Below are 13,628 nucleotides of genomic sequence, written 5' to 3'. Positions count from 1 at the left end.
CACATTTTTTAAAGGTAATTGGTCCCTACGACACTCTTTCAACCTTTTATCCAAACGTGTGGCATGTTCAACTAAATAGTCTAGGTTATTAGGGCAGCCAATTGCAGCAAGGCCATCTTTAATAGGGTCTGTGAGGCCATGATGGAATGCTGATACTAAGGCAGCCTCATTCCATTAACTCTCGGAAGTTAGTGTCGAAACGTTATGGCATAATCTGCCACACTGTGACTACCTTGAATAGTTTGTGGGTCGAACACTCTCAGCATAAGATCAGAGAAATCTTTAAAGTTTGAGCATTCAGGCCCCTCCTTCTTCCAAACTGCGGTCGCCCACTCCTGAGCTTAAGCTTCTAATAATGTGACTATAAATGCAACTTTGCTGAAGTCTGGTAGCCGCTAAGCTGGAGTTCAAAAGTTAGTTCACATTGTGTTAGGAAGCCCAAGCAGCCTCTGAGCTTGCCGTCATACCTGGGAGGGGTTCGAAGTCGGGGCTCCACATACTGGAGTGGCACGGCAGGAGATGGAGATGACCCTGGGGAACTTTAGATACTGCATCAGATATCTGTTGAATAGACTTGGTGAGACTTTGCAGAAGGTGGTCATGTTTGGCGAGAGTTGTCATTTGACTCATTAAGTCTTTGCCCTGTCTATCCATAGTAGCTCTCGACTTGGTTCACTTGCTTTCTCAGTCAGGTGCTCGCGGGGCCTTTGAAGTTAGTGTCATCTAAGTTTGTGTTGCAGGGGCCTTCGCAAAGAAGTAAAGGGGTCAGCAGAGTTTTGCAAAGCCGTTGTGGCAGACTGGTTAAGCCTCCCAGGATGTTTTTGTTATAACCCTAGGGTTTCCCTCTGGGTGTTCAAAGTTTGAATTTTGGATGAATTATCACTTTAAGAACTCAGATTTTTCAGATATTGCTTTTATCTTGACTAGAATCTACACTTAACTTTTGGGGGGAATTCTAAGAAACTTATTCTTAGAATTGTCTTAGAATTTTGCCTCTAGAAGCTACTTTTTAAGCTAAGAATGTTTAGGAATGCGTTCCCAGGTGATTCTTATAGGTGTAGGTGCATGGCGAGGTAGGTTGTAGATGTTTTTAAGGTCCTGAGAACATAGACAGCAAGAACAACAATTTTATACTTTCTCTTAAACCTGAGTTGGTTGTTGTGTCAGTAAAAACGCAGTCCCTGCTATTGACTTTTTAGTTTAGTTAATTCATTGAAATCACTAGTTAGTAGACACTATACATTTGCACTTTTTGTTGTATTGTTGGTCTCTGGCAGAAATGTTATTAAGACCAACAACTAGTCAGCCTGTGAAATGATGGTTTACTAGGGAGTAGCAACAATGCATTTCGTGACTGAGAGCTCTGACCCCAACAGTGAGGTGATAATTAGAGGTTCTTTGGAGTCAGTGTTTAATCAAAAGCGTCATAAAAGATCAAAGTTAATGTGGCTTTAAATTACCTCGTTTGTTCAACATCTTGCACACACATTGGTTCTCTCACACTGAACTGATGTCTCGTGACAGCTCAAGTGCTGGGCTCAACGGAACGAAAAGAGCTGTTGCGTGATTCCAATTATGACTGTGTGGGCTGCTTCCTCTCTGAAAGAGGAACAGGGTGCGCGAGCAGAGCAAAGGCTGGACGGCTTTGCTCTGAAACAAAACAAACAAGTCAACAATTCAGTCAGTCCTCCATTTTGTGATGGGCAGCTGGCATCCCTCAATATGTCTCCTGTTCTTTGTCCAGGGGCTTTCCCAAAGTTTAGCCCAACTCCAGAGATCCCCAAAGAAGACCATCATTGTCCACGATACAATGAAGGTCTTTGCTGTCTACTGAGGAGGAGTGATCGTGTTGAGACCTCATATCAACATCATGTAGCAGAGGCATGGACAAAGATGGCTTCAAAACACCCACTCGTTTTTGGCATGTGGCTGAAGAGAGAGACACTCCCAAAGACAAAAAAAAAGAAAGAACAAAGAGTTATCTGTTATTGCCTTTCATTTGATCGGAAAACGCACAAAAGTCACTCAATAAGATAATAGCAGTGGAGATTACTTGTATTTGTAATCCTTGCGTTTCTTCAGATAAATAAAGACAAATACTTGAATTGATTTAGGATAGATACTTTCCAAATTCCCTAATCTAACTAAAATGACCTTACCACATATTTGTTGTGTGTTGGTACTGGTCCAGGTATTGGGCCATTTAGTCTGTTAACACTCTTTTTTATTTTACAATATTTTTACAAAATTGGAGGGATTTGGAGTTTTTTTAATGTTACCTCCTAAAACAAATGCCAGACAACCAGGCGAAGAAGATGTGCTAGAAGTAACTCTGAGTATACAAGGAACAATGTCAAGCTGAATTAGTAATTATAAATACCATGTATGTGAGCTAGTCTGCGAGGGATTCTCTTCAGTGCCATTTAAGTATTGTTCTGATTAGAAGATCACCAACAGAGTTACCACCAAAAGGAGGTCACAACATGTGTCTATCAAAACATACAGAAGCAACCTAACATAACAATTGTCTTAATTACCCAAACTTCCATTACTAATACTATTATTTAAGGCCATCTCCAACAAAGATAGGGGTTATATTCAGAAATAGACCTTCACAGTTCTAACTGAAGACATATTCTAAATTACTTTCCTATAGGTGTATCCATTGATGAGTTGAATGTATGTCCTTTGTGTAATCAACTGTTAAACATTGATAATGTCATCTCTCATTCAGATCTTAAACATCCTGTGTTGTGTTTTACGACCGCTCCCTTCCTTACAGCAGGGGTTATGAAGTTTCAGGGCTCAGGGGCTCTGGCCAACTGTGTCTTAACTTTTATGGCCCTTGGTGACATGGCTTAAAGGTGACTGTGAAGATAACATATGTATTGGGGGAGGAAGGATAAAGCCACGGTAACAAATGTTGTGATTGTTTAGACAAGGATGTTCCCGACTTTTGAAGTATCAAGACACAGAATTTAGGGCCCTCGAACCTGGTTGGAGATAACAGGTATGAAGGAGGTCAGGAGATTCTTTGTTTAGATTAGTGATCAGATCAAACAACATCTGTTGTTCATTATGGAGTCAGATTTGGGGAACTTAACTTATGATGGGAGTGTCTTGAGTGTTTTGAGGGCTTTAAAAGACGAGACGATCTAAAGATTAAGTGCCACTCTCTGGGAGGACCTGGGTGAGCCAGGATGACTGACAGAGACTGGACCAAGCGCTGGAACTGTGGTATTTCTGAACAATTTGAATAATTTGCATTTCTTTGTTTAACTGTTGTATTTAAGGTCTTGTAAGGCCTACTTTGGTAATCATACTTTGTTATTAATAAATTGACTGTCTTAATTCTAAAATGTCACTCTTCCTTGGATCAAACGAATGCGCAGAACTCATTAGACAGGAAAGAGATTTGAGTTCCTTTAAATTGGTGGACCCTCGACGTGATCCAAGGAGGAAAAGACGACTCCGGTTGAGGTGACGGGGCCTGGATTCCTGGACTCAAAAATTACAAGCTGCGCAGCATAAAACGGTAAGAAGACACCACTTTATTGATTAGAAGTCTTCTTTTGAGTCCAGATCCAAGTTTCGTGGCTGAGATCAAGATAAATTTAAATTTAAATAAGTATAGAGCAAAGTGTGTTTGATTGTTCGGAAATACCAGAGGTTGATTGTTAAATTTTGTTGTTGTTGTTAAATATGTGTAAGGAATAAGGTCAGATGTGCTGCTTTTGTTTTGAAATTTTATAAAGTAAGAAAATAAGGGTCATTTTTGATTTAATGAATCAAGTTTTATGAACCTAAAGGGTGTCAACATAAATAACTTGTTCATTGAATGAGAAATGATCATAAGCTGTTAAAATTGATAAAAGTTAAAAAATAAGGGTCGTTTTTGATTTAATGAAGCAAGTTGTACGAACCTGAGGGGGTCGACACAAACAACTTGTTCATTGAATGGGAAATGATCATAAGCTGTTAAAATTATAAAGTTAAAAAATAAGGGTCATTGTTGATGCAATGAGGCAAGTTGTATGAACCCAACTTGTTCATTGAATTAAACATGATCATAAGTTGTTAAGATTAAATCAATAAGGGTTGTGACTACTTTCACGATCATAGAAAAGCAGACACATCTGGAAGAAAAAATTAATAAAAAATAGATTAATAATAAAAAATAAATAAATAAAAATAGAATTGAAACAAATATTTTAATAAAGGCTTAGGCTTAAGACGCCTAATATTGATTGGGAATCAATGCCTTTAAGGTTTGGAACCTGCGTTCTCCTCGGGCTGGGCCCGGAGTATTGAGTTGTATCAATAACTTGAAGAACAAGGTTGGAGGCCTTGGGGTCTGATCCGCCCCTAGAGAACCCAAGGAGTTAGACTCCAAGTTCAAACTAGGTTGAGTCTTTATAAGAAAAAAAAAAAAAAGGTTAGGAACCTGCGTTCTCCTCTGGATGAGGCCGGAGTATTGAGTTGTATCAATAACGAGAAGAACCGAAAGGGTTGGAGGCCCTGGTAATTTACAACCAAAAGAACCCAGAGTGGGACTCTGTGTTTGAACTAGGTTTAATTAAAGACGTCATTTTTGTTAGTTTTGTTTTGCTTTGTATTGTGATAATAGCTTGATTTTGTGTTGTTAAGAAGTTAATTTTCTATGAAGTTGAAATTAATCTGTGGTTCGAAGTGGAATTTTGGGTGCAGCCTGCTGAGCTGAGGAAAAAACCTACAATCTTGTCCTTTTTTAGGTGAATCCCTGGACTAAAACGCAGACAGAGCGTTGATAAAACAAATTCTTTTGAACTAAAACGTATAACATCTTTAATGTTGCGTTTTTCTTTTCTTTCCATATTCTCTTGAAAAAACGTAGCTTCTGTGAATGTTACGTTCTCCTTTTATATTTCCTTTGATATCAAACTTACAGCGTCTTTGAACGTTGCATTTTTCTTCTTTTACTTTCCTAATTTACGGCCGCTGTGCTGAGAAACGTCTGTGGACGTTTTCATTTCTTGTAACAAAATGAGTGTGGAAATTGACCGGGAGAAAGAATGGTTTGACTGGGGAATGGTTCCACGGTGTGGTGAATCTGTTGGGATGCAACTTGAAAAAATATTCGAGCAAATGAGAAGTTCTGTCCCAACAGACAAGGATGCAAAGGAAGTTGAAAAAGAGGGTAAAAAGAATGTGAAAGAATGGCAGAGTACGGGATTATTTTTAGCAAATAATCACAGATATGTTGTGTTGAAAGGATGTGCAGAGAAATGTTGGAAGGAGAGTGTCTCTGAGAGGAGAAATGAGGGGAAATTCCCCACAACCCCCGAAATACAGAAACACAGGAGAAACCTGGAACATGCAGGATCACGGCAAACATCAACGTCACTCGACCATCTGATCGACGGGAGGAAAGCAGACAACTTTCTAAAGCCAGTGACTTGACATGGAACGACCCAAGAGACTTCTGACTCGGTAATATGAACACAAAAATACACTTATTATGAATGGTTTGGAAAACTAGGCCTTAAAATATTGTTATTGAAAATAAAAATTCCTATTAAAAATACCAAATTGATAAGAACTGAATACAATAAATTACTCGAAAGAAAATAATTAAGATTATAGCGCTAAAAATCCTATACCAATAAAAAGTAATAATAGGTAAAAAGATAAAGGCTTTTAAATAAATAAAAATAAAACATAAAAGGAAATACTTAATATTTCCTTTGTTCCTCAACATCAGTGAAAAGACAAGAAACTAACTGTTAAAGATAAAAATGAATTTGAACATATTAAAGTAAAACCGGTTCCATTATTGAACAGGCTCATTGTTGGACAGAGTTCTGTCATGGAGTAACACATGTCTTAACAGGGGGGATGGTGAGGTCAAAAGGACACTGTGTAGCAACAGGCATCCCTCCATACTGTGAATTTTACTTTTTGTAAATCTTAGTTTAAAAGCTTAAAAACACAACCCACATTGTATCATGAGGTTAAATCTAGTTGGTTTTATGGTTGTTCTGTGAATTTATGTTGCTTGACTCTATTTGGTTGGACTATGGAAGACTCTTGTCTTGATAAGAGTAATGGTTACTTGTTTAAATTGTGAGCTAAAGTTAGTCCTTGTTGTAAAGTTTCGACTCTGACTGAGATTGTTCTTTGTGGCTTGTTTGTTTACTCTGAGACTGTGTCAGCTGTTTTAACATCTAGGATTGTTTAAATTAGGTATATTTTTTAGGTTTTCAAGATCATTTTATAATTCAAAGCAAGTTCTGCTCCACTGAGTGTTTTCTTGTCCATGACATGAAATTAGACTGAACCTCTAGAGGGAGGAGCTCTATCTGTGGGATTGTTCACTACTTGTGGTTAGACTCTGAGATCTGTTCCTGCCCTACTAACACACTCCTTCCACTCTGTGACTCTTAACAAATTTGAGACATAGTGTCCATCTAATTACACTTTTTCAAAAAAGCTTTCTTTTATGGAGATGAAATTTTCTGTCAAACAATCAAAGTACTATGGGTCACAGTGAAACATCAGAAAATGACCATTACTTTGACAAACAATTTTCTGGGATCGGACAGTCAGCACAACAAATGTTTGGTTTAAGAAAAAGGCAAAGTGGCTTCTCTCCCCTCTACTGTTATCACTCTCGCCCTATGAAGCAGCCTGATTCAGGAGAGTATGGAAGGCTGGTTCGCTTATGACGGGTAAGATCCTGACTAAAACCATGGGACAACCTAAGACAGGCACAGTCACGATTACTTGACCTAAGTCCCGTGAGAAGATTTCTCACTGATGGGACCATGCAGGTGATGCTGGTGAGCTGAGGTGGAAGAGAAAGTTTGTCAGAACCCTGTCTGATGACACGACGAAGCCACTCATGGGTCATGTTTTGCGAAACAGGCCAAAACCAATACATTGACTGATCCCATGAGGATGTTTGTAGCTGAAGAAAATCCTCCTTTTCTTGCATGATATTGTTTTCTTGACATTTTCTTGTCCGTTCATTAAAAGCATTGAAACTCTGATTTAAAATAGAAAAGGGGAATTCTCTGTAGAGAAGATTTTGAGATTTTTATTTTTGATTGGGAAGTATAATTCTCTAGTAGAAGAGATTCTGAACAGTCATAACTGTGAGACGGTGTAATGTAGGGAGTTAGGAAGTTTAAGTGAAATTAAATAGTTTAAAAAACGGGAAGTAAACTATCCTTTTATCTGCTACTTTTGGAAAGAAAAAGGGATAAAAGGAGAGGAAGAAGATATATGGTTGAAAATGTAGTATCATTGAATTGGGATAATTTTTAGGATAAGTATTGGTACATTATATTCTGATTGTAAATGATTTGATACGCTGACTGGTTTGGAGTGACAGGCTTGACGACAGAACAATCTCAGATCTACTTTGAAGATGAAAGAGAAAACTTGTTAATTTGTGTTTAGGAATGTTGAGACTTTACCAACCAGAAGTGAATGAATAATCGAGGTGATAAAGAAGTTAATGAAGAAGTTGATTCTTAATTCAGTCTGTTGAGGTCTGTAAGTAAAAATAATTTTTAACTTAGATTTTAAAAGTAATGACGAGGCTTGATACATTGTCATTAGCGCTGATGGCAGTGAGATCATGTCCTATGAAGGATTTTATAGAAGTGATAATTGATAATACAATTAAAATGATTGATTTTCAGATTCTTTAGGGAACAGTTTGGTGTGTGTCATAAAGGACAAATATAAATACTTTAAATAACTATAAGGGGTTAGAATATTTTTGGGAACTTTTGATAATTGTTGATTTGAGGGTTACTTTAAAATGGTTAATTTCTAAACTTAAACTGGAAATCACTTATTATGAATTTGATTTGAGTAAAGTTTAATAAAAAAAACAAAAAAAAAACGTTATGAGTCGAACAACTGGATAAATGAATTGAAGAAAGAACATTTAAAAGAAATAACCGCTTTATATTTGAATCATCAGTTTGATCAGATGATATTGAACTTATGCATTTGACTGACTTACAGACATGACATGACGTAGACCGAACACTGTGCATCTGCAGTGCAACAGATTTTGTGTCTATGTGTTTGTGTGTTTGTGTGTCTGTGTGTCTATGTGTCCATGTGTCTATTTGTCTGTGTGTCTATGTGAGTGCCAGGATGCAAGAAGATGAGATCATGTGTGTGTTTGCACTGAGAGAAAGAAGCAATGAACACTAACATATACCGGCATGTGATATGTGCATGTGCATGATTCAATTGATCATTGTTTTGATATTTGTCTAAACGAAGTGAACAAGATTTATCCTAAAGGTTCCAGGAATGCTGCACCTCTAAAAGTGAGGTGGAGAAGAGTCCTCATAAATCTCTTCTTTCCTCAATTCTGTGTGTGTGAGAGTGAGAGACCCCCTTCACCAAACGTTTATTTTGCAGGATCAGGTCGGAACCTGAAGGCTCCATTTCACATATCAATGATGTTTAGTAACGGTGTTTGTTTCTAATGATGACTTAAATTCTCCAGGAGCAGAAGCAACACACCTGTCAGTAGTTTGGTGGTCTAGAGACACCAGGACCTTGTTGAGTGTGTTGTGTCTCATGATATTGTGATAATGTGTAACTTTCTTGTCCTTTGTGATGAACATTGTGCGCTTGCGAAATAACCTTCAATTTTATACAGAAAATAATTTGCAGCACTGATAGGTTTAAGAGTGGGACCTCCAGGACTAAGAGCTCACCGCCGATATGGCTTTGAGGGTCTGAGAAAGGAGACCTAGTCCAGATGAACGGCGAGTCTAGCGGAGAGGTCAAAGGTGCCACGCTGGAGACAGGACCAGCCGAAGGAGGGTGTAACGTGAGACCAGACCAGACACGTGAGGGTTCTACACGGGAAGCTGAACCAGCTACATCCAAGTCCGGACCGGATTGGAGTTCCAGGTGGACAGAAGAGAAGATGCGTGCTGTCCCCAACAAGTGGTAGAACGTTACCACCAACTGCGGCCCTACAATCTGTGGCCCTACTTCCTGTGGTCCCAGCATCCTCACTCCCTGAAGTCTCACTGCTTTCACTGCCAGCAGTGATCCACCCCTGCACCTGATGAAGTCTCGCTGCCAGCGATGACCTTTTCCACCACATCACTACCGCTTGATGGCAATTTTCCTGCTTTTGCCTATTTCCTTAAACCATTTTGAAATATGGCTTTCCACAACAACCAGCGGAAACACCCTACAATGCCTACATGAGTGCATTGTCCTGAGTCTTGAGCCCACATGGACTGGGGCGCTCAGGGAATTTCCATTTCTTTCTATCAAAGAGGTGCTGAATGGAATCCTGCGCCTCCACCAAGCGATCATGTCCCTCATTGAGTGTTTGTTTTGCCCATGAAATCATCTCAATTCACTTGATGAACTAAAAAGTTTGGAAGCCCACAAACGACATTGGTAGCTCGCTTGAATACTCTTTGAATGATATCCCTTGTAATGCTGGCTTTCTGACACAAACTTGGGAATTCAATATTGAGGTTTTCTTGTTTTAAGATTCACACCGGAAGTGAGAAAATCTTGGTTGGTTTTGAACAAATAGATTTAAAAATGTTAGATTTCACTGTAGCAATTGGTATTGTTCAGTGAAAGGAGGGTGTATGATTCATATCAAATTCACAGGTTAAATAGTTTTTGAATGCTTCCAAAAGTAAGAAACAGACACATAGGGTGTCCGTAAAAATTGAAAGATTGTATGAGATGATGTTTTTGGGAGTAATCTGTGAGCATGAATTTAGTTAGAAGCCACAGTATTTAAAAAAATAATAATAATTTGGAAAAAAGAAATGAGAAAAAATCTAATTGTATAATCTACAAAGTAGGGGATTTGTAAAATGTTTGCATATTATAATTCTCACTTATAAGGCCATTTATCAAATTATGTTGAGGTTTTGGGGAAATACATGTAGAAATACATAGACCCTATGATTAAAAACTCCAGAATGAGTTATTAGAATAATTCGCAATGTTTCCCATTAGAAAAACTACTAATACATAACTTAGAAAGTCTGGCATTTTAAAAATTAGTTGACATTTTACATTTAAAAACATTAGAAGCATTATTTTGAGTTAAGAATTGAGAACTAATGTTAAATATAGTTGGTTTCATTTATGTAAGCGAAATAATGAAAGAGGCTTTGTGACATAGTTTTGTAGAAACTGGTCAGTTTAAAAATAAGATACATTTAAAAAATATAAATGAAAAGCTAATAACATTGAAATGTAAAATACCTAAGGATTACAAGGGGAAATGAATGAAATGTGAAATGATTTTGTTTTTATTTTTTTGTTGAGAAAATTGATATTTTGGGTTTATTTCATGGATTACATAGGATAGGAAAATAAGTTTGGGCTTCAGCTCCTTTTTCGATTACAGAGTTTGTTTAAGGGTTTGTGGTGAGAAAATGGTGTGTAGAAGTTATGAAAATAACTGCAAACTGATTGATCATTTACCATATACCAGATTTTGAGACAAAAGGTTTGTTTTGAACTTCAACATTTTAAAGGTTGACCTCTGGTTTCAGAGGTCAAAGGAGGGATTGAAGACATATTCTAAATTACTTTCCTATAGGTGTATCCATTGATGAGTTGAATGTATGTCCTTTGTGTAATCAACTGTTAAACATTGATAATGTCATCTCTCATTCAGATCTTAAACATCCTGTGTTGTGTTTTACGACCGCTCCCTTCCTTACAGCAGGGGTTATGAAGTTTCAGGGCTCAGGGGCTCTGGCCAACTGTGTCTTAACTTTTATGGCCCTTGGTGACATGGCTTAAAGGTGACTGTGAAGATAACATATGTATTGGGGGAGGAAGGATAAAGCCACGGTAACAAATGTTGTGATTGTTTAGACAAGGATGTTCCCGACTTTTGAAGTATCAAGACACAGAATTTAGGGCCCTCGAACCTGGTTGGAGATAACAGGTATGAAGGAGGTCAGGAGATTCTTTGTTTAGATTAGTGATCAGATCAAACAACATCTGTTGTTCATTATGGAGTCAGATTTGGGGAACTTAACTTATGATGGGAGTGTCTTGAGTGTTTTGAGGGCTTTAAAAGACGAGACGATCTAAAGATTAAGTGCCACTCTCTGGGAGGACCTGGGTGAGCCAGGATGACTGACAGAGACTGGACCAAGCGCTGGAACTGTGGTATTTCTGAACAATTTGAATAATTTGCATTTCTTTGTTTAACTGTTGTATTTAAGGTCTTGTAAGGCCTACTTTGGTAATCATACTTTGTTATTAATAAATTGACTGTCTTAATTCTAAAATGTCACTCTTCCTTGGATCAAACGAATGCGCAGAACTCATTAGACAGGAAAGAGATTTGAGTTCCTTTATAACCATTGACTTTACTGGTGGCATTTATTTTTAGACAGCCAAGGCAGTAATGAACACAATTAATGTTGTATTGTTGTAGCCAGCTGCGATGGGAAACCTGCAAGAGGGAGTTGTAGTGGTGGAAGGTGACCTGACAGAGTTCAAAGATGTGCAACACAGTCTAACCTCAACAGCTGTCCCTGGGGGGTCACGTATGGAAGTCCAGGACCAGAGCCACTCTAGCAGCCCTGCTGTCACCGCCGCACCCAAAACCAGAGGCCAGCAGCAGCCAAGACAAACACCAGCTCCACTCTGCAGCTGTCGGAGAGTGATGTGGCACCGTGGTGTTGGAAAAGATTGATTCGATCCAGATAGAAATAAGCTTCCAAAGCCATGGATCACATTGACACTGGAGCAATAACTTCAGTTACTTTACTCTCTAACATGATCCAGTAAAGGCACTTACCAAAATCATACATCTTAAATTGTTTACATTTCTTTACACATAAGGGTTTGAAGGTTAGATATGCTACATATCTCTTAATGTAGTTTGAATGTTCAAAACAGTTGACAAAGGTCAGATTGATTTAAGAATCAAGGAGAAGTCAATTCACACCTGCCACATAGCTCAAAGCTGGAACACCCATGCAATCAATCCATTAACCTTCCGACCAACCCATCGATTGATCAATCCATTTTTATTAAATAGCACTTTAAGATTGCAAGATAGCAATAACATTTCTATCGGGGCCTCATGATATACTGGTGCTGCCTTCAAATAATTAGGGTGTCGTTTATTTTTTTTAAGGAAAATGAATGATGGTAATAATTTGTTAAAACATATTAAATATAGTAAATAAGAATAGCCTATACAATCCATAATGAATATTTGAACATAAATAAAGTTATTAAAATAATTATAATAATAAATAAAACTTGTATCTAATATGATCCAAAATATAAAGTATAGCTTCATTAAAATGTATTTAAATTGTTGGCTAGTGGATAAAGATATGAAAATGTATTTACATAACCAAAAAAATGAGCAGCTCAGCTATTTGTATATTAGAAACACAAAACTGAATTTCCAGCTTGACACTGACCTTCTAAAGGCCATACTGCCACATCATGTCTTTTGTAGGAAGGGTGGAGATATCAGTATTGACAGAACAAGGGAACAAAGAGACTTCTATGATAGGACTGTCTGTACCAGCAAACATGTAGACGACCATGCGGGGGCCACTCAGAGCTGTGATTGTATTAGCCCAGACTGCTGCAGTCAAACACCAACACCACTAACATAACCTGCTGCATCGCATCAGAACATGGCCGCTATTATGGGTCAGTATCGATCCAGAAAAGGTCTGGTTCAGTTGATTGGTTGTCAGTTTGACAGCTGATTGGTTCAACTGAACAATCGATTTGTTGTCTCGAATCGATTGTTGAAAAAATCCACCCAAATATTTTATAGATCACATGCATAACAAATGTAAATGATGATTATGACTAGACCAGGGTCACAAAGCACTTTGACAGCCATTCACTCATACTGATGGGAGTAGGCTGCACCACATGGCGCCGAATCTGCCATCAGGAGCAATTAGGGTAAAGTGTCTTGCTCAGGGACACAACGAAACAAGCTTGTCTGGAGCTGGGATTGAACCTGCAACCTTTTGGACTGCAGGCAACCACTCTACCATCTGAGCTATGATGCCCCGAAATGTAATTGAACCCATTAATAAGAATAAAAAACATCTCTTAATGTGTTTGTGAAAGCTTAATTTATGTAATTCTAAAATAAGTTAAAATTAAATGAAGAGCCATAAACACAGCGGGAACCCAAATGTTTTGCCTTTCAATTTAAGCACCCAGGAATACTGTATTTATGGGGGGGTGGGGGGAGGGTATCAATAGCCCAACAATTGTCATAGTAGCCACAGTACTTAGTTGGTTGCTGAACCTCTCAGATGCTTGTTTGTAGAAAGTCGGATTCAAGAGTAGAATTTAGACGAAAAATGGGGGGACCTCTGCAGCTGTCAGTGGTCCATCATAAGGGGCGGATGGGTTTGACCCACTTGGAAAGACACAGTCCCTTATGATATTGCAGTTTTTTTAAAAAGCCAGCTGTTTAAACCAAATGGTGTGCGAAGGGTGGGAGGTGTGAGAAAATCCTGTTTCCAACTCTCTTCTAATAAGCTAATGGGAAGATCTGTAGAGTATAACCTCCAGCTTTTCTATTTTCTATTTTTCTATTCTTACCTTCTCCAGGAGCCTTG

Source organism: Callionymus lyra, chromosome 1, assembly GCF_982586985.1.
Source record: "Callionymus lyra chromosome 1, fCalLyr1.hap1.1, whole genome shotgun sequence".
Classification (NCBI taxonomy): Eukaryota; Metazoa; Chordata; class Actinopteri; order Syngnathiformes; family Callionymidae; genus Callionymus; species Callionymus lyra.
This window is presented reverse-complemented; position numbering follows the sequence as displayed.